At 43.4% G+C, this 23,208-nt stretch overlaps 46 non-coding genes across 46 annotated transcripts; all 46 read left to right on the top strand.

The window, feature by feature from the left end:
* Positions 1 to 309: 309 nt before the first annotated feature.
* Positions 310 to 428, top strand: LOC137947543 (5S ribosomal RNA). The gene has a single exon (XR_011111534.1). It is a non-coding gene; the product is annotated as a 5S ribosomal RNA (ribosomal RNA).
* Positions 429 to 809: 381 nt separating this feature from the next.
* On the top strand, positions 810 to 928 carry LOC137947542 (5S ribosomal RNA). Its single transcript, XR_011111533.1, has one exon. It is a non-coding gene; the product is annotated as a 5S ribosomal RNA (ribosomal RNA).
* A 381-nt stretch (positions 929 to 1,309) lies between these two features.
* Positions 1,310 to 1,428, top strand: LOC137947540 (5S ribosomal RNA). The gene has a single exon (XR_011111531.1). It is a non-coding gene; the product is annotated as a 5S ribosomal RNA (ribosomal RNA).
* A 381-nt stretch (positions 1,429 to 1,809) lies between these two features.
* Positions 1,810 to 1,928, top strand: LOC137947539 (5S ribosomal RNA). Its single transcript, XR_011111530.1, has one exon. It is a non-coding gene; the product is annotated as a 5S ribosomal RNA (ribosomal RNA).
* Positions 1,929 to 2,309: 381 nt separating this feature from the next.
* On the top strand, positions 2,310 to 2,428 carry LOC137947538 (5S ribosomal RNA). Its single transcript, XR_011111529.1, has one exon. It is a non-coding gene; the product is annotated as a 5S ribosomal RNA (ribosomal RNA).
* A 381-nt stretch (positions 2,429 to 2,809) lies between these two features.
* LOC137947537 (5S ribosomal RNA) lies at positions 2,810 to 2,928 on the top strand. Its single transcript, XR_011111528.1, has one exon. It is a non-coding gene; the product is annotated as a 5S ribosomal RNA (ribosomal RNA).
* Positions 2,929 to 3,309: 381 nt separating this feature from the next.
* LOC137947536 (5S ribosomal RNA) lies at positions 3,310 to 3,428 on the top strand. The gene has a single exon (XR_011111527.1). It is a non-coding gene; the product is annotated as a 5S ribosomal RNA (ribosomal RNA).
* A 381-nt stretch (positions 3,429 to 3,809) lies between these two features.
* On the top strand, positions 3,810 to 3,928 carry LOC137947535 (5S ribosomal RNA). Its single transcript, XR_011111526.1, has one exon. It is a non-coding gene; the product is annotated as a 5S ribosomal RNA (ribosomal RNA).
* Positions 3,929 to 4,309: 381 nt separating this feature from the next.
* LOC137947534 (5S ribosomal RNA) lies at positions 4,310 to 4,428 on the top strand. Its single transcript, XR_011111525.1, has one exon. It is a non-coding gene; the product is annotated as a 5S ribosomal RNA (ribosomal RNA).
* Positions 4,429 to 4,809: 381 nt separating this feature from the next.
* On the top strand, positions 4,810 to 4,928 carry LOC137947533 (5S ribosomal RNA). Its single transcript, XR_011111524.1, has one exon. It is a non-coding gene; the product is annotated as a 5S ribosomal RNA (ribosomal RNA).
* Positions 4,929 to 5,309: 381 nt separating this feature from the next.
* On the top strand, positions 5,310 to 5,428 carry LOC137947532 (5S ribosomal RNA). The gene has a single exon (XR_011111523.1). It is a non-coding gene; the product is annotated as a 5S ribosomal RNA (ribosomal RNA).
* A 381-nt stretch (positions 5,429 to 5,809) lies between these two features.
* LOC137947531 (5S ribosomal RNA) lies at positions 5,810 to 5,928 on the top strand. The gene has a single exon (XR_011111522.1). It is a non-coding gene; the product is annotated as a 5S ribosomal RNA (ribosomal RNA).
* Positions 5,929 to 6,309: 381 nt separating this feature from the next.
* Positions 6,310 to 6,428, top strand: LOC137947529 (5S ribosomal RNA). Its single transcript, XR_011111520.1, has one exon. It is a non-coding gene; the product is annotated as a 5S ribosomal RNA (ribosomal RNA).
* A 381-nt stretch (positions 6,429 to 6,809) lies between these two features.
* Positions 6,810 to 6,928, top strand: LOC137947519 (5S ribosomal RNA). Its single transcript, XR_011111510.1, has one exon. It is a non-coding gene; the product is annotated as a 5S ribosomal RNA (ribosomal RNA).
* A 381-nt stretch (positions 6,929 to 7,309) lies between these two features.
* Positions 7,310 to 7,428, top strand: LOC137947507 (5S ribosomal RNA). The gene has a single exon (XR_011111498.1). It is a non-coding gene; the product is annotated as a 5S ribosomal RNA (ribosomal RNA).
* A 381-nt stretch (positions 7,429 to 7,809) lies between these two features.
* Positions 7,810 to 7,928, top strand: LOC137947528 (5S ribosomal RNA). The gene has a single exon (XR_011111519.1). It is a non-coding gene; the product is annotated as a 5S ribosomal RNA (ribosomal RNA).
* Positions 7,929 to 8,309: 381 nt separating this feature from the next.
* LOC137947506 (5S ribosomal RNA) lies at positions 8,310 to 8,428 on the top strand. The gene has a single exon (XR_011111497.1). It is a non-coding gene; the product is annotated as a 5S ribosomal RNA (ribosomal RNA).
* A 381-nt stretch (positions 8,429 to 8,809) lies between these two features.
* Positions 8,810 to 8,928, top strand: LOC137947527 (5S ribosomal RNA). The gene has a single exon (XR_011111518.1). It is a non-coding gene; the product is annotated as a 5S ribosomal RNA (ribosomal RNA).
* A 381-nt stretch (positions 8,929 to 9,309) lies between these two features.
* LOC137947526 (5S ribosomal RNA) lies at positions 9,310 to 9,428 on the top strand. The gene has a single exon (XR_011111517.1). It is a non-coding gene; the product is annotated as a 5S ribosomal RNA (ribosomal RNA).
* A 381-nt stretch (positions 9,429 to 9,809) lies between these two features.
* LOC137947525 (5S ribosomal RNA) lies at positions 9,810 to 9,928 on the top strand. Its single transcript, XR_011111516.1, has one exon. It is a non-coding gene; the product is annotated as a 5S ribosomal RNA (ribosomal RNA).
* Positions 9,929 to 10,309: 381 nt separating this feature from the next.
* Positions 10,310 to 10,428, top strand: LOC137947524 (5S ribosomal RNA). The gene has a single exon (XR_011111515.1). It is a non-coding gene; the product is annotated as a 5S ribosomal RNA (ribosomal RNA).
* A 381-nt stretch (positions 10,429 to 10,809) lies between these two features.
* Positions 10,810 to 10,928, top strand: LOC137947523 (5S ribosomal RNA). The gene has a single exon (XR_011111514.1). It is a non-coding gene; the product is annotated as a 5S ribosomal RNA (ribosomal RNA).
* A 381-nt stretch (positions 10,929 to 11,309) lies between these two features.
* LOC137947449 (5S ribosomal RNA) lies at positions 11,310 to 11,428 on the top strand. Its single transcript, XR_011111442.1, has one exon. It is a non-coding gene; the product is annotated as a 5S ribosomal RNA (ribosomal RNA).
* A 381-nt stretch (positions 11,429 to 11,809) lies between these two features.
* Positions 11,810 to 11,928, top strand: LOC137947504 (5S ribosomal RNA). Its single transcript, XR_011111496.1, has one exon. It is a non-coding gene; the product is annotated as a 5S ribosomal RNA (ribosomal RNA).
* A 381-nt stretch (positions 11,929 to 12,309) lies between these two features.
* LOC137947522 (5S ribosomal RNA) lies at positions 12,310 to 12,428 on the top strand. The gene has a single exon (XR_011111513.1). It is a non-coding gene; the product is annotated as a 5S ribosomal RNA (ribosomal RNA).
* A 381-nt stretch (positions 12,429 to 12,809) lies between these two features.
* On the top strand, positions 12,810 to 12,928 carry LOC137947503 (5S ribosomal RNA). Its single transcript, XR_011111495.1, has one exon. It is a non-coding gene; the product is annotated as a 5S ribosomal RNA (ribosomal RNA).
* Positions 12,929 to 13,309: 381 nt separating this feature from the next.
* On the top strand, positions 13,310 to 13,428 carry LOC137947521 (5S ribosomal RNA). Its single transcript, XR_011111512.1, has one exon. It is a non-coding gene; the product is annotated as a 5S ribosomal RNA (ribosomal RNA).
* Positions 13,429 to 13,809: 381 nt separating this feature from the next.
* LOC137947520 (5S ribosomal RNA) lies at positions 13,810 to 13,928 on the top strand. Its single transcript, XR_011111511.1, has one exon. It is a non-coding gene; the product is annotated as a 5S ribosomal RNA (ribosomal RNA).
* Positions 13,929 to 14,309: 381 nt separating this feature from the next.
* LOC137947518 (5S ribosomal RNA) lies at positions 14,310 to 14,428 on the top strand. The gene has a single exon (XR_011111509.1). It is a non-coding gene; the product is annotated as a 5S ribosomal RNA (ribosomal RNA).
* A 381-nt stretch (positions 14,429 to 14,809) lies between these two features.
* LOC137947517 (5S ribosomal RNA) lies at positions 14,810 to 14,928 on the top strand. Its single transcript, XR_011111508.1, has one exon. It is a non-coding gene; the product is annotated as a 5S ribosomal RNA (ribosomal RNA).
* Positions 14,929 to 15,308: 380 nt separating this feature from the next.
* Positions 15,309 to 15,427, top strand: LOC137947516 (5S ribosomal RNA). The gene has a single exon (XR_011111507.1). It is a non-coding gene; the product is annotated as a 5S ribosomal RNA (ribosomal RNA).
* A 380-nt stretch (positions 15,428 to 15,807) lies between these two features.
* LOC137947515 (5S ribosomal RNA) lies at positions 15,808 to 15,926 on the top strand. The gene has a single exon (XR_011111506.1). It is a non-coding gene; the product is annotated as a 5S ribosomal RNA (ribosomal RNA).
* Positions 15,927 to 16,306: 380 nt separating this feature from the next.
* LOC137947512 (5S ribosomal RNA) lies at positions 16,307 to 16,425 on the top strand. Its single transcript, XR_011111503.1, has one exon. It is a non-coding gene; the product is annotated as a 5S ribosomal RNA (ribosomal RNA).
* A 380-nt stretch (positions 16,426 to 16,805) lies between these two features.
* Positions 16,806 to 16,924, top strand: LOC137947500 (5S ribosomal RNA). The gene has a single exon (XR_011111492.1). It is a non-coding gene; the product is annotated as a 5S ribosomal RNA (ribosomal RNA).
* Positions 16,925 to 17,304: 380 nt separating this feature from the next.
* On the top strand, positions 17,305 to 17,423 carry LOC137947489 (5S ribosomal RNA). The gene has a single exon (XR_011111481.1). It is a non-coding gene; the product is annotated as a 5S ribosomal RNA (ribosomal RNA).
* Positions 17,424 to 17,807: 384 nt separating this feature from the next.
* Positions 17,808 to 17,926, top strand: LOC137947511 (5S ribosomal RNA). Its single transcript, XR_011111502.1, has one exon. It is a non-coding gene; the product is annotated as a 5S ribosomal RNA (ribosomal RNA).
* A 386-nt stretch (positions 17,927 to 18,312) lies between these two features.
* Positions 18,313 to 18,433, top strand: LOC137947513 (5S ribosomal RNA). Its single transcript, XR_011111504.1, has one exon. It is a non-coding gene; the product is annotated as a 5S ribosomal RNA (ribosomal RNA).
* Positions 18,434 to 18,815: 382 nt separating this feature from the next.
* Positions 18,816 to 18,934, top strand: LOC137947478 (5S ribosomal RNA). Its single transcript, XR_011111470.1, has one exon. It is a non-coding gene; the product is annotated as a 5S ribosomal RNA (ribosomal RNA).
* Positions 18,935 to 19,316: 382 nt separating this feature from the next.
* Positions 19,317 to 19,435, top strand: LOC137947502 (5S ribosomal RNA). Its single transcript, XR_011111494.1, has one exon. It is a non-coding gene; the product is annotated as a 5S ribosomal RNA (ribosomal RNA).
* Positions 19,436 to 19,815: 380 nt separating this feature from the next.
* Positions 19,816 to 19,934, top strand: LOC137947466 (5S ribosomal RNA). The gene has a single exon (XR_011111459.1). It is a non-coding gene; the product is annotated as a 5S ribosomal RNA (ribosomal RNA).
* A 381-nt stretch (positions 19,935 to 20,315) lies between these two features.
* On the top strand, positions 20,316 to 20,434 carry LOC137947455 (5S ribosomal RNA). Its single transcript, XR_011111448.1, has one exon. It is a non-coding gene; the product is annotated as a 5S ribosomal RNA (ribosomal RNA).
* Positions 20,435 to 20,818: 384 nt separating this feature from the next.
* LOC137947552 (5S ribosomal RNA) lies at positions 20,819 to 20,937 on the top strand. Its single transcript, XR_011111543.1, has one exon. It is a non-coding gene; the product is annotated as a 5S ribosomal RNA (ribosomal RNA).
* Positions 20,938 to 21,320: 383 nt separating this feature from the next.
* On the top strand, positions 21,321 to 21,439 carry LOC137947541 (5S ribosomal RNA). The gene has a single exon (XR_011111532.1). It is a non-coding gene; the product is annotated as a 5S ribosomal RNA (ribosomal RNA).
* A 381-nt stretch (positions 21,440 to 21,820) lies between these two features.
* Positions 21,821 to 21,940, top strand: LOC137947510 (5S ribosomal RNA). The gene has a single exon (XR_011111501.1). It is a non-coding gene; the product is annotated as a 5S ribosomal RNA (ribosomal RNA).
* Positions 21,941 to 22,324: 384 nt separating this feature from the next.
* On the top strand, positions 22,325 to 22,443 carry LOC137947530 (5S ribosomal RNA). The gene has a single exon (XR_011111521.1). It is a non-coding gene; the product is annotated as a 5S ribosomal RNA (ribosomal RNA).
* A 382-nt stretch (positions 22,444 to 22,825) lies between these two features.
* LOC137947514 (5S ribosomal RNA) lies at positions 22,826 to 22,942 on the top strand. Its single transcript, XR_011111505.1, has one exon. It is a non-coding gene; the product is annotated as a 5S ribosomal RNA (ribosomal RNA).
* Positions 22,943 to 23,208: the final 266 nt, after the last annotated feature.

The raw sequence follows: 23,208 nt of genomic DNA, 5'->3' as shown, positions 1-23,208 counted from the left end.
CGAAACACGTTTTTGCACATACAGTTTGTTTTATGTTTTTTAAGGGTTCGAATCGTTCGGGTAGAAGAGCAGGAGGAAAAAGGAAAAAAAAAAAAAAGTATGATTTTGATTTGTTTAACCCGTCATGAATGCAGTTCGGTTCAGTTTTATTGTTTAATGGCGCTCATTGTCAAAATTTTTTATATATCTCGATTTTTGCGTGAGTTGGATTTTAATTTTCTATTTTATTTGATGTAGGAATGTGGAAAAGAACGTGGGGGAGAGTGAAGCCGGGGAAGGGATTGGTAGGATGGAGAGGGTAACAGAAACGGGTGCGATCATACCAGCACTAATGCACCGGATCCCATCAGAACTCCGAAGTTAAGCGCGCTTGGGCGAGAGTAGTACTAGGATGGGTGACCTCCTGGGAAGTCCTCGTGTTGCACCCCTTTTTTTTTTTTTGCCCTTTGTTCCTGTGCTGCCTGCTAATTTGCCCCTCACAAGGCCGCGGTTAGGGGCGGCGAAACACGTTTTTGCACATACAGTTTGTTTTATGTTTTTTAAGGGTTCGAATCGTTCGGGTAGAAGAGCAGGAGGAAAAAGGAAAAAAAAAAAAAAGTATGATTTTGATTTGTTTAACCCGTCATGAATGCAGTTCGGTTCAGTTTTATTGTTTAATGGCGCTCATTGTCAAAATTTTTTATATATCTCGATTTTTGCGTGAGTTGGATTTTAATTTTCTATTTTATTTGATGTAGGAATGTGGAAAAGAACGTGGGGGAGAGTGAAGCCGGGGAAGGGATTGGTAGGATGGAGAGGGTAACAGAAACGGGTGCGATCATACCAGCACTAATGCACCGGATCCCATCAGAACTCCGAAGTTAAGCGCGCTTGGGCGAGAGTAGTACTAGGATGGGTGACCTCCTGGGAAGTCCTCGTGTTGCACCCCTTTTTTTTTTTTTGCCCTTTGTTCCTGTGCTGCCTGCTAATTTGCCCCTCACAAGGCCGCGGTTAGGGGCGGCGAAACACGTTTTTGCACATACAGTTTGTTTTATGTTTTTTAAGGGTTCGAATCGTTCGGGTAGAAGAGCAGGAGGAAAAAGGAAAAAAAAAAAAAAGTATGATTTTGATTTGTTTAACCCGTCATGAATGCAGTTCGGTTCAGTTTTATTGTTTAATGGCGCTCATTGTCAAAATTTTTTATATATCTCGATTTTTGCGTGAGTTGGATTTTAATTTTCTATTTTATTTGATGTAGGAATGTGGAAAAGAACGTGGGGGAGAGTGAAGCCGGGGAAGGGATTGGTAGGATGGAGAGGGTAACAGAAACGGGTGCGATCATACCAGCACTAATGCACCGGATCCCATCAGAACTCCGAAGTTAAGCGCGCTTGGGCGAGAGTAGTACTAGGATGGGTGACCTCCTGGGAAGTCCTCGTGTTGCACCCCTTTTTTTTTTTTTGCCCTTTGTTCCTGTGCTGCCTGCTAATTTGCCCCTCACAAGGCCGCGGTTAGGGGCGGCGAAACACGTTTTTGCACATACAGTTTGTTTTATGTTTTTTAAGGGTTCGAATCGTTCGGGTAGAAGAGCAGGAGGAAAAAGGAAAAAAAAAAAAAAGTATGATTTTGATTTGTTTAACCCGTCATGAATGCAGTTCGGTTCAGTTTTATTGTTTAATGGCGCTCATTGTCAAAATTTTTTATATATCTCGATTTTTGCGTGAGTTGGATTTTAATTTTCTATTTTATTTGATGTAGGAATGTGGAAAAGAACGTGGGGGAGAGTGAAGCCGGGGAAGGGATTGGTAGGATGGAGAGGGTAACAGAAACGGGTGCGATCATACCAGCACTAATGCACCGGATCCCATCAGAACTCCGAAGTTAAGCGCGCTTGGGCGAGAGTAGTACTAGGATGGGTGACCTCCTGGGAAGTCCTCGTGTTGCACCCCTTTTTTTTTTTTTGCCCTTTGTTCCTGTGCTGCCTGCTAATTTGCCCCTCACAAGGCCGCGGTTAGGGGCGGCGAAACACGTTTTTGCACATACAGTTTGTTTTATGTTTTTTAAGGGTTCGAATCGTTCGGGTAGAAGAGCAGGAGGAAAAAGGAAAAAAAAAAAAAAGTATGATTTTGATTTGTTTAACCCGTCATGAATGCAGTTCGGTTCAGTTTTATTGTTTAATGGCGCTCATTGTCAAAATTTTTTATATATCTCGATTTTTGCGTGAGTTGGATTTTAATTTTCTATTTTATTTGATGTAGGAATGTGGAAAAGAACGTGGGGGAGAGTGAAGCCGGGGAAGGGATTGGTAGGATGGAGAGGGTAACAGAAACGGGTGCGATCATACCAGCACTAATGCACCGGATCCCATCAGAACTCCGAAGTTAAGCGCGCTTGGGCGAGAGTAGTACTAGGATGGGTGACCTCCTGGGAAGTCCTCGTGTTGCACCCCTTTTTTTTTTTTTGCCCTTTGTTCCTGTGCTGCCTGCTAATTTGCCCCGCACAAGGCCGCGGTTAGGGGCGGCGAAACACGTTTTTGCACATACAGTTTGTTTTATGTTTTTTAAGGGTTCGAATCGTTCGGGTAGAAGAGCAGGAGGAAAAAGGAAAAAAAAAAAAAAGTATGATTTTGATTTGTTTAACCCGTCATGAATGCAGTTCGGTTCAGTTTTATTGTTTAATGGCGCTCATTGTCAAAATTTTTTATATATCTCGATTTTTGCGTGAGTTGGATTTTAATTTTCTATTTTATTTGATGTAGGAATGTGGAAAAGAACGTGGGGGAGAGTGAAGCCGGGGAAGGGATTGGTAGGATGGAGAGGGTAACAGAAACGGGTGCGATCATACCAGCACTAATGCACCGGATCCCATCAGAACTCCGAAGTTAAGCGCGCTTGGGCGAGAGTAGTACTAGGATGGGTGACCTCCTGGGAAGTCCTCGTGTTGCACCCCTTTTTTTTTTTTTGCCCTTTGTTCCTGTGCTGCCTGCTAATTTGCCCCGCACAAGGCCGCGGTTAGGGGCGGCGAAACACGTTTTTGCACATACAGTTTGTTTTATGTTTTTTAAGGGTTCGAATCGTTCGGGTAGAAGAGCAGGAGGAAAAAGGAAAAAAAAAAAAAAGTATGATTTTGATTTGTTTAACCCGTCATGAATGCAGTTCGGTTCAGTTTTATTGTTTAATGGCGCTCATTGTCAAAATTTTTTATATATCTCGATTTTTGCGTGAGTTGGATTTTAATTTTCTATTTTATTTGATGTAGGAATGTGGAAAAGAACGTGGGGGAGAGTGAAGCCGGGGAAGGGATTGGTAGGATGGAGAGGGTAACAGAAACGGGTGCGATCATACCAGCACTAATGCACCGGATCCCATCAGAACTCCGAAGTTAAGCGCGCTTGGGCGAGAGTAGTACTAGGATGGGTGACCTCCTGGGAAGTCCTCGTGTTGCACCCCTTTTTTTTTTTTTGCCCTTTGTTCCTGTGCTGCCTGCTAATTTGCCCCTCACAAGGCCGCGGTTAGGGGCGGCGAAACACGTTTTTGCACATACAGTTTGTTTTATGTTTTTTAAGGGTTCGAATCGTTCGGGTAGAAGAGCAGGAGGAAAAAGGAAAAAAAAAAAAAAGTATGATTTTGATTTGTTTAACCCGTCATGAATGCAGTTCGGTTCAGTTTTATTGTTTAATGGCGCTCATTGTCAAAATTTTTTATATATCTCGATTTTTGTGTGAGTTGGATTTTAATTTTCTATTTTATTTGATGTAGGAATGTGGAAAAGAACGTGGGGGAGAGTGAAGCCGGGGAAGGGATTGGTAGGATGGAGAGGGTAACAGAAACGGGTGCGATCATACCAGCACTAATGCACCGGATCCCATCAGAACTCCGAAGTTAAGCGCGCTTGGGCGAGAGTAGTACTAGGATGGGTGACCTCCTGGGAAGTCCTCGTGTTGCACCCCTTTTTTTTTTTTTGCCCTTTGTTCCTGTGCTGCCTGCTAATTTGCCCCGCACAAGGCCGCGGTTAGGGGCGGCGAAACACGTTTTTGCACATACAGTTTGTTTTATGTTTTTTAAGGGTTCGAATCGTTCGGGTAGAAGAGCAGGAGGAAAAAGGAAAAAAAAAAAAAAGTATGATTTTGATTTGTTTAACCCGTCATGAATGCAGTTCGGTTCAGTTTTATTGTTTAATGGCGCTCATTGTCAAAATTTTTTATATATCTCGATTTTTGCGTGAGTTGGATTTTAATTTTCTATTTTATTTGATGTAGGAATGTGGAAAAGAACGTGGGGGAGAGTGAAGCCGGGGAAGGGATTGGTAGGATGGAGAGGGTAACAGAAACGGGTGCGATCATACCAGCACTAATGCACCGGATCCCATCAGAACTCCGAAGTTAAGCGCGCTTGGGCGAGAGTAGTACTAGGATGGGTGACCTCCTGGGAAGTCCTCGTGTTGCACCCCTTTTTTTTTTTTTGCCCTTTGTTCCTGTGCTGCCTGCTAATTTGCCCCGCACAAGGCCGCGGTTAGGGGCGGCGAAACACGTTTTTGCACATACAGTTTGTTTTATGTTTTTTAAGGGTTCGAATCGTTCGGGTAGAAGAGCAGGAGGAAAAAGGAAAAAAAAAAAAAAGTATGATTTTGATTTGTTTAACCCGTCATGAATGCAGTTCGGTTCAGTTTTATTGTTTAATGGCGCTCATTGTCAAAATTTTTTATATATCTCGATTTTTGCGTGAGTTGGATTTTAATTTTCTATTTTATTTGATGTAGGAATGTGGAAAAGAACGTGGGGGAGAGTGAAGCCGGGGAAGGGATTGGTAGGATGGAGAGGGTAACAGAAACGGGTGCGATCATACCAGCACTAATGCACCGGATCCCATCAGAACTCCGAAGTTAAGCGCGCTTGGGCGAGAGTAGTACTAGGATGGGTGACCTCCTGGGAAGTCCTCGTGTTGCACCCCTTTTTTTTTTTTTGCCCTTTGTTCCTGTGCTGCCTGCTAATTTGCCCCGCACAAGGCCGCGGTTAGGGGCGGCGAAACACGTTTTTGCACATACAGTTTGTTTTATGTTTTTTAAGGGTTCGAATCGTTCGGGTAGAAGAGCAGGAGGAAAAAGGAAAAAAAAAAAAAAGTATGATTTTGATTTGTTTAACCCGTCATGAATGCAGTTCGGTTCAGTTTTATTGTTTAATGGCGCTCATTGTCAAAATTTTTTATATATCTCGATTTTTGCGTGAGTTGGATTTTAATTTTCTATTTTATTTGATGTAGGAATGTGGAAAAGAACGTGGGGGAGAGTGAAGCCGGGGAAGGGATTGGTAGGATGGAGAGGGTAACAGAAACGGGTGCGATCATACCAGCACTAATGCACCGGATCCCATCAGAACTCCGAAGTTAAGCGCGCTTGGGCGAGAGTAGTACTAGGATGGGTGACCTCCTGGGAAGTCCTCGTGTTGCACCCCTTTTTTTTTTTTTGCCCTTTGTTCCTGTGCTGCCTGCTAATTTGCCCCTCACAAGGCCGCGGTTAGGGGCGGCGAAACACGTTTTTGCACATACAGTTTGTTTTATGTTTTTTAAGGGTTCGAATCGTTCGGGTAGAAGAGCAGGAGGAAAAAGGAAAAAAAAAAAAAAGTATGATTTTGATTTGTTTAACCCGTCATGAATGCAGTTCGGTTCAGTTTTATTGTTTAATGGCGCTCATTGTCAAAATTTTTTATATATCTCGATTTTTGCGTGAGTTGGATTTTAATTTTCTATTTTATTTGATGTAGGAATGTGGAAAAGAACGTGGGGGAGAGTGAAGCCGGGGAAGGGATTGGTAGGATGGAGAGGGTAACAGAAACGGGTGCGATCATACCAGCACTAATGCACCGGATCCCATCAGAACTCCGAAGTTAAGCGCGCTTGGGCGAGAGTAGTACTAGGATGGGTGACCTCCTGGGAAGTCCTCGTGTTGCACCCCTTTTTTTTTTTTTGCCCTTTGTTCCTGTGCTGCCTGCTAATTTGCCCCGCACAAGGCCGCGGTTAGGGGCGGCGAAACACGTTTTTGCACATACAGTTTGTTTTATGTTTTTTAAGGGTTCGAATCGTTCGGGTAGAAGAGCAGGAGGAAAAAGGAAAAAAAAAAAAAAGTATGATTTTGATTTGTTTAACCCGTCATGAATGCAGTTCGGTTCAGTTTTATTGTTTAATGGCGCTCATTGTCAAAATTTTTTATATATCTCGATTTTTGCGTGAGTTGGATTTTAATTTTCTATTTTATTTGATGTAGGAATGTGGAAAAGAACGTGGGGGAGAGTGAAGCCGGGGAAGGGATTGGTAGGATGGAGAGGGTAACAGAAACGGGTGCGATCATACCAGCACTAATGCACCGGATCCCATCAGAACTCCGAAGTTAAGCGCGCTTGGGCGAGAGTAGTACTAGGATGGGTGACCTCCTGGGAAGTCCTCGTGTTGCACCCCTTTTTTTTTTTTTGCCCTTTGTTCCTGTGCTGCCTGCTAATTTGCCCCGCACAAGGCCGCGGTTAGGGGCGGCGAAACACGTTTTTGCACATACAGTTTGTTTTATGTTTTTTAAGGGTTCGAATCGTTCGGGTAGAAGAGCAGGAGGAAAAAGGAAAAAAAAAAAAAAGTATGATTTTGATTTGTTTAACCCGTCATGAATGCAGTTCGGTTCAGTTTTATTGTTTAATGGCGCTCATTGTCAAAATTTTTTATATATCTCGATTTTTGCGTGAGTTGGATTTTAATTTTCTATTTTATTTGATGTAGGAATGTGGAAAAGAACGTGGGGGAGAGTGAAGCCGGGGAAGGGATTGGTAGGATGGAGAGGGTAACAGAAACGGGTGCGATCATACCAGCACTAATGCACCGGATCCCATCAGAACTCCGAAGTTAAGCGTGCTTGGGCGAGAGTAGTACTAGGATGGGTGACCTCCTGGGAAGTCCTCGTGTTGCACCCCTTTTTTTTTTTTTGCCCTTTGTTCCTGTGCTGCCTGCTAATTTGCCCCTCACAAGGCCGCGGTTAGGGGCGGCGAAACACGTTTTTGCACATACAGTTTGTTTTATGTTTTTTAAGGGTTCGAATCGTTCGGGTAGAAGAGCAGGAGGAAAAAGGAAAAAAAAAAAAAAGTATGATTTTGATTTGTTTAACCCGTCATGAATGCAGTTCGGTTCAGTTTTATTGTTTAATGGCGCTCATTGTCAAAATTTTTTATATATCTCGATTTTTGCGTGAGTTGGATTTTAATTTTCTATTTTATTTGATGTAGGAATGTGGAAAAGAACGTGGGGGAGAGTGAAGCCGGGGAAGGGATTGGTAGGATGGAGAGGGTAACAGAAACGGGTGCGATCATACCAGCACTAATGCACCGGATCCCATCAGAACTCCGAAGTTAAGCGCGCTTGGGCGAGAGTAGTACTAGGATGGATGACCTCCTGGGAAGTCCTCGTGTTGCACCCCTTTTTTTTTTTTTGCCCTTTGTTCCTGTGCTGCCTGCTAATTTGCCCCTCACAAGGCCGCGGTTAGGGGCGGCGAAACACGTTTTTGCACATACAGTTTGTTTTATGTTTTTTAAGGGTTCGAATCGTTCGGGTAGAAGAGCAGGAGGAAAAAGGAAAAAAAAAAAAAAGTATGATTTTGATTTGTTTAACCCGTCATGAATGCAGTTCGGTTCAGTTTTATTGTTTAATGGCGCTCATTGTCAAAATTTTTTATATATCTCGATTTTTGCGTGAGTTGGATTTTAATTTTCTATTTTATTTGATGTAGGAATGTGGAAAAGAACGTGGGGGAGAGTGAAGCCGGGGAAGGGATTGGTAGGATGGAGAGGGTAACAGAAACGGGTGCGATCATACCAGCACTAATGCACCGGATCCCATCAGAACTCCGAAGTTAAGCGCGCTTGGGCGAGAGTAGTACTAGGATGGGTGACCTCCTGGGAAGTCCTCGTGTTGCACCCCTTTTTTTTTTTTTGCCCTTTGTTCCTGTGCTGCCTGCTAATTTGCCCCTCACAAGGCCGCGGTTAGGGGCGGCGAAACACGTTTTTGCACATACAGTTTGTTTTATGTTTTTTAAGGGTTCGAATCGTTCGGGTAGAAGAGCAGGAGGAAAAAGGAAAAAAAAAAAAAAGTATGATTTTGATTTGTTTAACCCGTCATGAATGCAGTTCGGTTCAGTTTTATTGTTTAATGGCGCTCATTGTCAAAATTTTTTATATATCTCGATTTTTGCGTGAGTTGGATTTTAATTTTCTATTTTATTTGATGTAGGAATGTGGAAAAGAACGTGGGGGAGAGTGAAGCCGGGGAAGGGATTGGTAGGATGGAGAGGGTAACAGAAACGGGTGCGATCATACCAGCACTAATGCACCGGATCCCATCAGAACTCCGAAGTTAAGCGCGCTTGGGCGAGAGTAGTACTAGGATGGATGACCTCCTGGGAAGTCCTCGTGTTGCACCCCTTTTTTTTTTTTTGCCCTTTGTTCCTGTGCTGCCTGCTAATTTGCCCCTCACAAGGCCGCGGTTAGGGGCGGCGAAACACGTTTTTGCACATACAGTTTGTTTTATGTTTTTTAAGGGTTCGAATCGTTCGGGTAGAAGAGCAGGAGGAAAAAGGAAAAAAAAAAAAAAGTATGATTTTGATTTGTTTAACCCGTCATGAATGCAGTTCGGTTCAGTTTTATTGTTTAATGGCGCTCATTGTCAAAATTTTTTATATATCTCGATTTTTGCGTGAGTTGGATTTTAATTTTCTATTTTATTTGATGTAGGAATGTGGAAAAGAACGTGGGGGAGAGTGAAGCCGGGGAAGGGATTGGTAGGATGGAGAGGGTAACAGAAACGGGTGCGATCATACCAGCACTAATGCACCGGATCCCATCAGAACTCCGAAGTTAAGCGCGCTTGGGCGAGAGTAGTACTAGGATGGGTGACCTCCTGGGAAGTCCTCGTGTTGCACCCCTTTTTTTTTTTTTGCCCTTTGTTCCTGTGCTGCCTGCTAATTTGCCCCGCACAAGGCCGCGGTTAGGGGCGGCGAAACACGTTTTTGCACATACAGTTTGTTTTATGTTTTTTAAGGGTTCGAATCGTTCGGGTAGAAGAGCAGGAGGAAAAAGGAAAAAAAAAAAAAAGTATGATTTTGATTTGTTTAACCCGTCATGAATGCAGTTCGGTTCAGTTTTATTGTTTAATGGCGCTCATTGTCAAAATTTTTTATATATCTCGATTTTTGCGTGAGTTGGATTTTAATTTTCTATTTTATTTGATGTAGGAATGTGGAAAAGAACGTGGGGGAGAGTGAAGCCGGGGAAGGGATTGGTAGGATGGAGAGGGTAACAGAAACGGGTGCGATCATACCAGCACTAATGCACCGGATCCCATCAGAACTCCGAAGTTAAGCGCGCTTGGGCGAGAGTAGTACTAGGATGGGTGACCTCCTGGGAAGTCCTCGTGTTGCACCCCTTTTTTTTTTTTTGCCCTTTGTTCCTGTGCTGCCTGCTAATTTGCCCCGCACAAGGCCGCGGTTAGGGGCGGCGAAACACGTTTTTGCACATACAGTTTGTTTTATGTTTTTTAAGGGTTCGAATCGTTCGGGTAGAAGAGCAGGAGGAAAAAGGAAAAAAAAAAAAAAGTATGATTTTGATTTGTTTAACCCGTCATGAATGCAGTTCGGTTCAGTTTTATTGTTTAATGGCGCTCATTGTCAAAATTTTTTATATATCTCGATTTTTGCGTGAGTTGGATTTTAATTTTCTATTTTATTTGATGTAGGAATGTGGAAAAGAACGTGGGGGAGAGTGAAGCCGGGGAAGGGATTGGTAGGATGGAGAGGGTAACAGAAACGGGTGCGATCATACCAGCACTAATGCACCGGATCCCATCAGAACTCCGAAGTTAAGCGCGCTTGGGCGAGAGTAGTACTAGGATGGGTGACCTCCTGGGAAGTCCTCGTGTTGCACCCCTTTTTTTTTTTTTGCCCTTTGTTCCTGTGCTGCCTGCTAATTTGCCCCTCACAAGGCCGCGGTTAGGGGCGGCGAAACACGTTTTTGCACATACAGTTTGTTTTATGTTTTTTAAGGGTTCGAATCGTTCGGGTAGAAGAGCAGGAGGAAAAAGGAAAAAAAAAAAAAAGTATGATTTTGATTTGTTTAACCCGTCATGAATGCAGTTCGGTTCAGTTTTATTGTTTAATGGCGCTCATTGTCAAAATTTTTTATATATCTCGATTTTTGCGTGAGTTGGATTTTAATTTTCTATTTTATTTGATGTAGGAATGTGGAAAAGAACGTGGGGGAGAGTGAAGCCGGGGAAGGGATTGGTAGGATGGAGAGGGTAACAGAAACGGGTGCGATCATACCAGCACTAATGCACCGGATCCCATCAGAACTCCGAAGTTAAGCGCGCTTGGGCGAGAGTAGTACTAGGATGGGTGACCTCCTGGGAAGTCCTCGTGTTGCACCCCTTTTTTTTTTTTTGCCCTTTGTTCCTGTGCTGCCTGCTAATTTGCCCCGCACAAGGCCGCGGTTAGGGGCGGCGAAACACGTTTTTGCACATACAGTTTGTTTTATGTTTTTTAAGGGTTCGAATCGTTCGGGTAGAAGAGCAGGAGGAAAAAGGAAAAAAAAAAAAAAGTATGATTTTGATTTGTTTAACCCGTCATGAATGCAGTTCGGTTCAGTTTTATTGTTTAATGGCGCTCATTGTCAAAATTTTTTATATATCTCGATTTTTGCGTGAGTTGGATTTTAATTTTCTATTTTATTTGATGTAGGAATGTGGAAAAGAACGTGGGGGAGAGTGAAGCCGGGGAAGGGATTGGTAGGATGGAGAGGGTAACAGAAACGGGTGCGATCATACCAGCACTAATGCACCGGATCCCATCAGAACTCCGAAGTTAAGCGCGCTTGGGCGAGAGTAGTACTAGGATGGGTGACCTCCTGGGAAGTCCTCGTGTTGCACCCCTTTTTTTTTTTTTGCCCTTTGTTCCTGTGCTGCCTGCTAATTTGCCCCGCACAAGGCCGCGGTTAGGGGCGGCGAAACACGTTTTTGCACATACAGTTTGTTTTATGTTTTTTAAGGGTTCGAATCGTTCGGGTAGAAGAGCAGGAGGAAAAAGGAAAAAAAAAAAAAAGTATGATTTTGATTTGTTTAACCCGTCATGAATGCAGTTCGGTTCAGTTTTATTGTTTAATGGCGCTCATTGTCAAAATTTTTTATATATCTCGATTTTTGCGTGAGTTGGATTTTAATTTTCTATTTTATTTGATGTAGGAATGTGGAAAAGAACGTGGGGGAGAGTGAAGCCGGGGAAGGGATTGGTAGGATGGAGAGGGTAACAGAAACGGGTGCGATCATACCAGCACTAATGCACCGGATCCCATCAGAACTCCGAAGTTAAGCGTGCTTGGGCGAGAGTAGTACTAGGATGGGTGACCTCCTGGGAAGTCCTCGTGTTGCACCCCTTTTTTTTTTTTTGCCCTTTGTTCCTGTGCTGCCTGCTAATTTGCCCCTCACAAGGCCGCGGTTAGGGGCGGCGAAACACGTTTTTGCACATACAGTTTGTTTTATGTTTTTTAAGGGTTCGAATCGTTCGGGTAGAAGAGCAGGAGGAAAAAGGAAAAAAAAAAAAAAGTATGATTTTGATTTGTTTAACCCGTCATGAATGCAGTTCGGTTCAGTTTTATTGTTTAATGGCGCTCATTGTCAAAATTTTTTATATATCTCGATTTTTGCGTGAGTTGGATTTTAATTTTCTATTTTATTTGATGTAGGAATGTGGAAAAGAACGTGGGGGAGAGTGAAGCCGGGGAAGGGATTGGTAGGATGGAGAGGGTAACAGAAACGGGTGCGATCATACCAGCACTAATGCACCGGATCCCATCAGAACTCCGAAGTTAAGCGCGCTTGGGCGAGAGTAGTACTAGGATGGATGACCTCCTGGGAAGTCCTCGTGTTGCACCCCTTTTTTTTTTTTTGCCCTTTGTTCCTGTGCTGCCTGCTAATTTGCCCCTCACAAGGCCGCGGTTAGGGGCGGCGAAACACGTTTTTGCACATACAGTTTGTTTTATGTTTTTTAAGGGTTCGAATCGTTCGGGTAGAAGAGCAGGAGGAAAAAGGAAAAAAAAAAAAAAGTATGATTTTGATTTGTTTAACCCGTCATGAATGCAGTTCGGTTCAGTTTTATTGTTTAATGGCGCTCATTGTCAAAATTTTTTATATATCTCGATTTTTGCGTGAGTTGGATTTTAATTTTCTATTTTATTTGATGTAGGAATGTGGAAAAGAACGTGGGGGAGAGTGAAGCCGGGGAAGGGATTGGTAGGATGGAGAGGGTAACAGAAACGGGTGCGATCATACCAGCACTAATGCACCGGATCCCATCAGAACTCCGAAGTTAAGCGCGCTTGGGCGAGAGTAGTACTAGGATGGGTGACCTCCTGGGAAGTCCTCGTGTTGCACCCCTTTTTTTTTTTTTGCCCTTTGTTCCTGTGCTGCCTGCTAATTTGCCCCTCACAAGGCCGCGGTTAGGGGCGGCGAAACACGTTTTTGCACATACAGTTTGTTTTATGTTTTTTAAGGGTTCGAATCGTTCGGGTAGAAGAGCAGGAGGAAAAAGGAAAAAAAAAAAAAAGTATGATTTTGATTTGTTTAACCCGTCATGAATGCAGTTCGGTTCAGTTTTATTGTTTAATGGCGCTCATTGTCAAAATTTTTTATATATCTCGATTTTTGCGTGAGTTGGATTTTAATTTTCTATTTTATTTGATGTAGGAATGTGGAAAAGAACGTGGGGGAGAGTGAAGCCGGGGAAGGGATTGGTAGGATGGAGAGGGTAACAGAAACGGGTGCGATCATACCAGCACTAATGCACCGGATCCCATCAGAACTCCGAAGTTAAGCGCGCTTGGGCGAGAGTAGTACTAGGATGGATGACCTCCTGGGAAGTCCTCGTGTTGCACCCCTTTTTTTTTTTTTGCCCTTTGTTCCTGTGCTGCCTGCTAATTTGCCCCTCACAAGGCCGCGGTTAGGGGCGGCGAAACACGTTTTTGCACATACAGTTTGTTTTATGTTTTTTAAGGGTTCGAATCGTTCGGGTAGAAGAGCAGGAGGAAAAAGGAAAAAAAAAAAAAAGTATGATTTTGATTTGTTTAACCCGTCATGAATGCAGTTCGGTTCAGTTTTATTGTTTAATGGCGCTCATTGTCAAAATTTTTTATATATCTCGATTTTTGCGTGAGTTGGATTTTAATTTTCTATTTTATTTGATGTAGGAATGTGGAAAAGAACGTGGGGGAGAGTGAAGCCGGGGAAGGGATTGGTAGGATGGAGAGGGTAACAGAAACGGGTGCGATCATACCAGCACTAATGCACCGGATCCCATCAGAACTCCGAAGTTAAGCGCGCTTGGGCGAGAGTAGTACTAGGATGGGTGACCTCCTGGGAAGTCCTCGTGTTGCACCCCTTTTTTTTTTTTTGCCCTTTGTTCCTGTGCTGCCTGCTAATTTGCCCCGCACAAGGCCGCGGTTAGGGGCGGCGAAACACGTTTTTGCACATACAGTTTGTTTTATGTTTTTTAAGGGTTCGAATCGTTCGGGTAGAAGAGCAGGAGGAAAAAGGAAAAAAAAAAAAAAGTATGATTTTGATTTGTTTAACCCGTCATGAATGCAGTTCGGTTCAGTTTTATTGTTTAATGGCGCTCATTGTCAAAATTTTTTATATATCTCGATTTTTGCGTGAGTTGGATTTTAATTTTCTATTTTATTTGATGTAGGAATGTGGAAAAGAACGTGGGGGAGAGTGAAGCCGGGGAAGGGATTGGTAGGATGGAGAGGGTAACAGAAACGGGTGCGATCATACCAGCACTAATGCACCGGATCCCATCAGAACTCCGAAGTTAAGCGCGCTTGGGCGAGAGTAGTACTAGGATGGGTGACCTCCTGGGAAGTCCTCGTGTTGCACCCCTTTTTTTTTTTTTGCCCTTTGTTCCTGTGCTGCCTGCTAATTTGCCCCGCACAAGGCCGCGGTTAGGGGCGGCGAAACACGTTTTTGCACATACAGTTTGTTTTATGTTTTTTAAGGGTTCGAATCGTTCGGGTAGAAGAGCAGGAGGAAAAAGGAAAAAAAAAAAAAAGTATGATTTTGATTTGTTTAACCCGTCATGAATGCAGTTCGGTTCAGTTTTATTGTTTAATGGCGCTCATTGTCAAAATTTTTTATATATCTCGATTTTTGCGTGAGTTGGATTTTAATTTTCTATTTTATTTGATGTAGGAATGTGGAAAAGAACGTGGGGGAGAGTGAAGCCGGGGAAGGGATTGGTAGGATGGAGAGGGTAACAGAAACGGGTGCGATCATACCAGCACTAATGCACCGGATCCCATCAGAACTCCGAAGTTAAGCGCGCTTGGGCGAGAGTAGTACTAGGATGGGTGACCTCCTGGGAAGTCCTCGTGTTGCACCCCTTTTTTTTTTTTTGCCCTTTGTTCCTGTGCTGCCTGCTAATTTGCCCCTCACAAGGCCGCGGTTAGGGGCGGCGAAACACGTTTTTGCACATACAGTTTGTTTTATGTTTTTTAAGGGTTCGAATCGTTCGGGTAGAAGAGCAGGAGGAAAAAGGAAAAAAAAAAAAAAGTATGATTTTGATTTGTTTAACCCGTCATGAATGCAGTTCGGTTCAGTTTTATTGTTTAATGGCGCTCATTGTCAAAATTTTTTATATATCTCGATTTTTGCGTGAGTTGGATTTTAATTTTCTATTTTATTTGATGTAGGAATGTGGAAAAGAACGTGGGGGAGAGTGAAGCCGGGGAAGGGATTGGTAGGATGGAGAGGGTAACAGAAACGGGTGCGATCATACCAGCACTAATGCACCGGATCCCATCAGAACTCCGAAGTTAAGCGCGCTTGGGCGAGAGTAGTACTAGGATGGGTGACCTCCTGGGAAGTCCTCGTGTTGCACCCCTTTTTTTTTTTTTGCCCTTTGTTCCTGTGCTGCCTGCTAATTTGCCCCTCACAAGGCCGCGGTTAGGGGCGGCGAAACACGTTTTTGCACATACAGTTTGTTTTATGTTTTTTAAGGGTTCGAATCGTTCGGGTAGAAGAGCAGGAGGAAAAAGGAAAAAAAAAAAAAGTATGATTTTGATTTGTTTAACCCGTCATGAATGCAGTTCGGTTCAGTTTTATTGTTTAATGGCGCTCATTGTCAAAATTTTTTATATATCTCGATTTTTGCGTGAGTTGGATTTTAATTTTCTATTTTATTTGATGTAGGAATGTGGAAAAGAACGTGGGGGAGAGTGAAGCCGGGGAAGGGATTGGTAGGATGGAGAGGGTAACAGAAACGGGTGCGATCATACCAGCACTAATGCACCGGATCCCATCAGAACTCCGAAGTTAAGCGCGCTTGGGCGAGAGTAGTACTAGGATGGGTGACCTCCTGGGAAGTCCTCGTGTTGCACCCCTTTTTTTTTTTTTGCCCTTTGTTCCTGTGCTGCCTGCTAATTTGCCCCTCACAAGGCCGCGGTTAGGGGCGGCGAAACACGTTTTTGCACATACAGTTTGTTTTATGTTTTTTAAGGGTTCGAATCGTTCGGGTAGAAGAGCAGGAGGAAAAAGGAAAAAAAAAAAAAGTATGATTTTGATTTGTTTAACCCGTCATGAATGCAGTTCGGTTCAGTTTTATTGTTTAATGGCGCTCATTGTCAAAATTTTTTATATATCTCGATTTTTGCGTGAGTTGGATTTTAATTTTCTATTTTATTTGATGTAGGAATGTGGAAAAGAACGTGGGGGAGAGTGAAGCCGGGGAAGGGATTGGTAGGATGGAGAGGGTAACAGAAACGGGTGCGATCATACCAGCACTAATGCACCGGATCCCATCAGAACTCCGAAGTTAAGCGCGCTTGGGCGAGAGTAGTACTAGGATGGGTGACCTCCTGGGAAGTCCTCGTGTTGCACCCCTTTTTTTTTTTTTGCCCTTTGTTCCTGTGCTGCCTGCTAATTTGCCCCTCACAAGGCCGCGGTTAGGGGCGGCGAAACACGTTTTTGCACATACAGTTTGTTTTATGTTTTTTAAGGGTTCGAATCGTTCGGGTAGAAGAGCAGGAGGAAAAAGGAAAAAAAAAAAAAGTATGATTTTGATTTGTTTAACCCGTCATGAATGCAGTTCGGTTCAGTTTTATTGTTTAATGGCGCTCATTGTCAAAATTTTTTATATATCTCGATTTTTGCGTGAGTTGGATTTTAATTTTCTATTTTATTTGATGTAGGAATGTGGAAAAGAACGTGGGGGAGAGTGAAGCCGGGGAAGGGATTGGTAGGATGGAGAGGGTAACAGAAACGGGTGCGATCATACCAGCACTAATGCACCGGATCCCATCAGAACTCCGAAGTTAAGCGCGCTTGGGCGAGAGTAGTACTAGGATGGGTGACCTCCTGGGAAGTCCTCGTGTTGCACCCCTTTTTTTTTTTTTGCCCTTTGTTCCTGTGCTGCCTGCTAATTTGCCCCTCACAAGGCCGCGGTTAGGGGCGGCGAAACACGTTTTTGCACATACAGTTTGTTTTATGTTTTTTAAGGGTTCGAATCGTTCGGGTAGAAGAGCAGGAGGAAAAAGGAAAAAAAAAAAAAGTATGATTTTGATTTGTTTAACCCGTCATGAATGCAGTTCGGTTCAGTTTTATTGTTTAATGGCGCTCATTGTCAAAATTTTTTATATATCTCGATTTTTGCGTGAGTTGGATTTTAATTTTCTATTTTATTTGATGTAGGAATGTGGAAAAGAACGTGGGGGAGAGTGAAGCCGGGGAAGGGATTGGTAGGATGGAGAGGGTAACAGAAACGGGTGCGATCATACCAGCACTAATGCACCGGATCCCATCAGAACTCCGAAGTTAAGCGCGCTTGGGCGAGAGTAGTACTAGGATGGGTGACCTCCTGGGAAGTCCTCGTGTTGCACCCCTTTTTTTTTTTTTGCCCTTTGTTCCTGTGCTGCCTGCTAATTTGCCCCTCACAAGGCCGCGGTTAGGGGCGGCGAAACACGTTTTTGCACATACAGTTTGTTTTATGTTTTTTAAGGGTTCGAATCGTTCGGGTAGAAGAGCAGGAGGAAAAAGGAAAAAAAAAAAAAGTATGATTTTGATTTGTTTAACCCGTCATGAATGCAGTTCGGTTCAGTTTTATTGTTTAATGGCGCTCATTGTCAAAATTTTTTATATATCTCGATTTTTGCGTGAGTTGGATTTTAATTTTCTATTTTATTTGATGTAGGAATGTGGAAAAGAACGTGGGGGAGAGTGAAGCCGGGGAAGGGATTGGTAGGATGGAGAGGGTAACAGAAACGGGTGCGATCATACCAGCACTAATGCACCGGATCCCATCAGAACTCCGAAGTTAAGCGCGCTTGGGCGAGAGTAGTACTAGGATGGGTGACCTCCTGGGAAGTCCTCGTGTTGCACCCCTTTTTTTTTTTTTTGCCCTTTGTTCCTGTGCTGCCTGCTAATTTGCCCCTCACAAGGCCGCGGTTAGGGGCGGCGAAACACGTTTTTGCACATACAGTTTGTTTTATGTTTTTTAAGGGTTCGAATCGTTCGGGTAGAAGAGCAGGAGGAAAAAGGAAAAAAAAAAAAAGTATGATTTTGATTTGTTTAACCCGTCATGAATGCAGTTCGGTTCAGTTTTATTGTTTAATGGCGCTCATTGTCAAAATTTTTTTATATATCTCGATTTTTGCGTGAGTTGGATTTTAATTTTCTATTTTATTTGATGTAGGAATGTGGAAAAGAACGTGGGGGGAGAGTGAAGCCGGGGGAAGGGATTGGTAGGATGGAGAGGGTAACAGAAACGGGTGCGATCATACCAGCACTAATGCACCGGATCCCATCAGAACTCCGAAGTTAAGCGCGCTTGGGCGAGAGTAGTACTAGATGGGTGACCTCCTGGGAAAGTCCTCGTGTTGCACCCCCTTTTTTTTTTTTTTTGCCCTTTGTTCCTGTGCTGCCTGCTAATTTGCCCCTCACAAGGCCGCGGTTAGGGGCGGCGAAACACGTTTTTTGCACATACAGTTTGTTTTATGTTTTTTAAGGCGTTCGAATCGTTCGGGTAGAAGAGCAGGAGGAAAAAGGAAAAAAAAAAAAAAGTATGATTTTGATTTGTTTAACCCGTCATGAATGCAGTTCGGTTCAGTTTTATTGTTTAATGGCGCTCATTGTCAAAATTTTTTATATATCTCGATTTTTGCGTGAGTTGGATTTTAATTTTCTATTTTATTTGATGTAGGAATGTGGAAAAGAACGTGGGGGAGAGTGAAGCCGGGGAAGGGATTGGTAGGATGGAGAGGGTAACAGAAACGGGTGCGATCATACCAGCACTAATGCAGCCGGATCCCATCAGAACTCCGAAGTTAAGCGGCGCTTGGGCGAGAGTAGTACTAGGATGGGTGACCTCCTGGGAAGTCCTCGTGTTGCACCCCTTTTTTTTTTTTTTGCCCTTTGTTCCTGTGCTGCCTGCTAATTTGCCCCTCACAAGGCCGCGGTTAGGGGCGGCGAAACACGTTTTTGCACATACAGTTTGTTTTATGTTTTTTAAGGGTTCGAATCGTTCGGGTAGAAGAGCAGGAGGAAAAAGGAAAAAAAAAAAAAGTATGATTTTGATTTGTTTAACCCGTCATGAATGCAGTTCGGTTCAGTTTTATTGTTTAATGGCGCTCATTGTCAAAATTTTTTATATATCTCGATTTTTGCGTGAGTTGGATTTTAATTTTCTATTTTATTTGATGTAGGAATGTGGAAAAAGAACGTGGGGGAGAGTGAAGCCGGGGAAGGGATTGGTAGGATGGAGAGGGTAACAGAAACGGGTGCGATCATACCAGCACTAATGCACCGGATCCCATCAGAACTCCGAAGTTAAGCGCGCTTGGGCGAGAGTAGTACTAGGATGGGTGACCTCCTGGGAAGTCCTCGTGTTGCACCCCTTTTTTTTTTTTTTTGCCCTTTGTTCCTGTGCTGCCTGCTAAATTTGCCCCTCACAAGGCCGCGGTTAGGGGCGGCGAAACACGTTTTTGCACATACAGTTTGTTTTATGTTTTTTAAGGTTCGAATCGTTCGGGTAGAAGAGCAGGAGGAAAAAGGAAAAAAAAAAAAAAGTATGATTTTGATTTGTTTAACCCGTCATGAATGCAGTTCGGTTCAGTTTTATTGTTTAATGGCGCTCATTGTCAAAATTTTTATATATCTCGATTTTTGCGTGAGTTGGATTTTAATTTTCTATTTTATTTGATGTAGGATGTGGAAAAGAACGTGGGGGAGAGTGAAGCCGGGGGAAGGGATTGGTAGGATGGAGAGGGTAACAGAAACGGGTGCGATCATACCAGCACTAATGCACCGGATCCCATCAGAACTCCGAAGTTAAGCGCGCTTGGGCGAGAGTAGTACTAGGATGGGTGACCTCCTGGGAAGTCCTCGTGTTGCAACCCCTTTTTTTTTTTTTGCCCTTTGTTCCTGTGCTGCCTGCTAATTTGCCCCTCACAAGGCCGCGGTTAGGGGCGGCGAAACACGTTTTTGCACATACAGTTTGTTTATGTTTTTTAAGGGTTCGAATCGTTCGGGTAGAAGAGCAGGAGGAAAAAGGAAAAAAAAAAAAAGTATGATTTTGATTTGTTTAACCCGTCATGAATGCAGTTCGGTTCAGTTTTATTGTTTAATGGCGCTCATTGTCAAAATTTTTTATATATCTCGATTTTTGCGTGAGTTGGATTTTAATTTTCTATTTTATTTGATGTAGGAATGTGGAAAAGAACGTGGGGGAGAGTGAAGCCGGGGAAGGGATTGGTAGGATGGAGAGGGTAACAGAAACGGGTGCGATCATACCAGCACTAATGCACCGGATCCCATCAGAACTCCGAAGTTAAGCGCGCTTGGGCGAGAGTAGTACTAGGATGGGTGACCTCCTGGGAAGTCCTCGTGTTGCACCCCTTTTTTTTTTTTTGCCCTTTGTTCCTGTGCTGCCTGCTAATTTGCCCCTCACAAGGCCGCGGTTAGGGGCGGCGAAACACGTTTTTGCACATACAGTTTGTTTTATGTTTTTTAAGGGTTCGAATCGTTCGGGTAGAAGAGCAGGAGGAAAAAGGAAAAAAAAAAAAAGTATGATTTTGATTTGTTTAACCCGTCATGAATGCAGTTCGGTTCAGTTTTATTGTTTAATGGCGCTCATTGTCAAAATTTTTTATATATCTCGGATTTTTGCGTGAGTTGGATTTTAATTTTCTATTTTATTTGATGTAGGAATGTGGAAAAGAACGTGGGGGAGAGTGAAGCCGGGGAAGGGATTGGTAGGATGGAGAGGGTAACAGAAACGGGTGCGATCATACCAGCACTAATGCACCGGATCCCATCAGAACTCCGAAGTTAAGCGCGCTTGGGCGAGAGTAGTACTAGGATGGGTGACCTCCTGGGAAGTCCTCGTGTTGCACCCCTTTTTTTTTTTTTTGCCCTTTGTTCCTGTGCTGCCTGCTAATTTGCCCCTCACAAGGCCGCGGTTAGGGGCGGCGAAACACGTTTTTGCACATACAGTTTGTTTTATGTTTTTTAAGGGTTCGAATCGTTCGGGTAGAAGAGCAGGAGGAAAAAGGAAAAAAAAAAAAAAGTATGATTTCTGATTTGTTTAACCCGTCATGAATGCAGTTCGGTTCAGTTTTATTGTTTAATGGCGCTCATTGTCAAAATTTTTTATATATCTCGATTTTTGCGTGAGTTGGATTTTTAATTTTCTATTTTATTTGATGTAGGAATGTGGAAAAGAACGTGGGGGAGAGTGAAGCCGGGGAAGGGATTGGTAGGATGGAGAGGGTAACAGAAACGGGTGCGATCATACCAGCACTAATGCACCGGATCCCATCAGAACTCCGAAGTTAAGCGCGCTTGGGCGAGAGTAGTACTAGGATGGGTGACCTCCTGGGAAGTCCTCGTGTTGCACCCCTTTTTTTTTTTTTGCCCTTTGTTCCTGTGCTGCCTGCTAATTTGCCCCTCACAAGGCCGCGGTTAGGGGCGGCGAAACACGTTTTTGCACATACAGTTTGTTTTATGTTTTTTAAGGGTTCGAATCGTTCGGGTAGAAGAGCAGGAGGAAAAAAGGAAAAAAAAAAAAAAGTATGATTTTGATTTGTTTAACCCGTCATGAATGCAGTTCGGTTCAGTTTTATTGTTTAATGGCGCTCATTGTCAAAATTTTTTATATATCTCGATTTTTGCGTGAGTTGGATTTTAATTTTCTATTTTATTTGATGTAGGAATGTGGAAAAGAACGTGGGGGAGAGTGAAGCCGGGGAAGGGATTGGTAGGATGGAGAGGGGTAACAGAAACGGGTGCGATCATACCAGCACTAATGCACCGGATCCCATCAGAACTCCGAAGTTAAGCGCGCTTGGGCGAGAGTAGTACTAGGATGGGTGACCTCCTGGGAAGTCCTCGTGTTGCACCCCTTTTTTTTTTTTTTGCCCTTTGTTCCTGTGCTGCCTGCTAATTTGCCCCTCACAAGGCCGCGGTTAGGGGCGGCGAAACACGTTTTTGCACATACAGTTTGTTTTATGTTTTTTAAGGGTTCGAATCGTTCGGGTAGAAGAGCAGGAGGAAAAAGGAAAAAAAAAAAAAGTATGATTTTGATTTGTTTAACCCGTCATGAATGCAGTTCGGTTCAGTTTTATTGTTTAATGGCGCTCATTGTCAAAATTTTTTATATATCTCGATTTTTGCGTGAGTTGGATTTTAATTTTCTATTTTATTTGATGTAGGAATGTGGAAAAGAACGTGGGGGAGAGTGAAGCCGGGGAAGGGATTGGTAGGATGGAGAGGGTAACAGAAACGGGTGCGATCATACCAGCACTAATGCACCGGATCCCATCAGAACTCCGAAGTTAAGCGCGCTTGGGCGAGAGTAGTACTAGGATGGGTGACCTCCTGGGGAAGTCCTCGTGTTGCACACCCTTTTTTTTTTTTTTTGCCCTTTGTTCCTGTGCTGCCTGCTAATTTGCCCCTCACAAGGCCGCGGTTAGGGGCGGCGAAACACGTTTTTGCACATACAGTTTGTTTTATGTTTTTTAAGGGTTCGAATCGTTCGGGTAGAAGAGCAGGAGGAAAAAGGAAAAAAAAAAAAAGTATGATTTTGATTTGTTTAACCCGTCATGAATGCAGTTCGGTTTCAGTTTTATTGTTTAATGGCGCTCATTGTCAAAATTTTTTATATATCTCGATTTTTGCGTGAGTTGGATTTTAATTTTCTATTTTATTTGATGTAGGAATGTGGAAAAGAACGTGGGGGAGAGTGAAGCCGGGGAAGGGATTGGTAGGATGGAGAGGGTAACAGAAACGGGTGCGATCATACCAGCACTAATGCACCGGATCCCATCAGAACTCCGAAGTTAAGCGCGCTTGGGCGAGAGTAGTACTAGGATGGGTGACCTCCTGGGAAGTCCTCGTGTTGCACCCCTTTTTTTTTTTTTGCCCTTTGTTCCTGTGCTGCCTGCTAATTTGCCCCTCACAAGGCCGCGGTTAGGGGCGGCGAAACACGTTTTTGCACATACAGTTTGTTTTATGTTTTTTAAGGGTTCGAATCGTTCGGGTAGAAGAGCAGGAGGAAAAAGGAAAAAAAAAAAAAGGTATGATTTTGATTTGTTTAACCCGTCATGAATGCAGTTCGGTTCAGTTTTATTGTTTAATGGCGCTCATTGTCAAAATTTTTTATATATCTCGATTTTTGCGTGAGTTGGATTTTAATTTTCTATTTTATTTGATGTAGGAATGTGGAAAAGAACGTGGGGGAGAGTGAAGCCGGGGAAGGGATTGGTAGGATGGAGAGGGTAATAGAAACGGGGTGCGATCATACCAGCACTAATGCACCGGATCCATCAGAACTCCGAAGTTAAGCGCGCTGGGCGAGAGTAGTACTAGGATGGGTGACCTCCTGGGAAGTCCTCGTGTTGCACCCCCTTTTTTTTTTTTTGCCCTTTGTTCCTGTGCTGCCTGCTAATTTGCCCCTCACAAGGCCGCGGTTAGGGGCGGCGAAACACGTTTTTGCACATACAGTTTGTTTTATGTTTTTTAAGGGTTCGAATCGTTCGGGTAGAAGAGCAGGAGGAAAAAGGAAAAAAAAAAAAAGTATGATTTTGATTTGTTTAACCCGTCATGAATGCAGTTCGGTTCAGTTTTATTGTTTAATGGCGCTCATTGTCAAAATTTTTTATATATCTCGATT

The sequence above is a fragment of the Aristolochia californica genome, unplaced genomic scaffold (genome assembly GCF_029961685.1).
Source record: "Aristolochia californica isolate CCGP_79_NKW_82.1479 unplaced genomic scaffold, dmAriCali1.0.hap1 SCAF_125, whole genome shotgun sequence".
Taxonomy (NCBI): Eukaryota; Viridiplantae; Streptophyta; class Magnoliopsida; order Piperales; family Aristolochiaceae; genus Aristolochia; species Aristolochia californica.
Note: the sequence above shows the minus strand (reverse complement) of the source record. Positions and strands in the feature narration are given on the sequence as shown.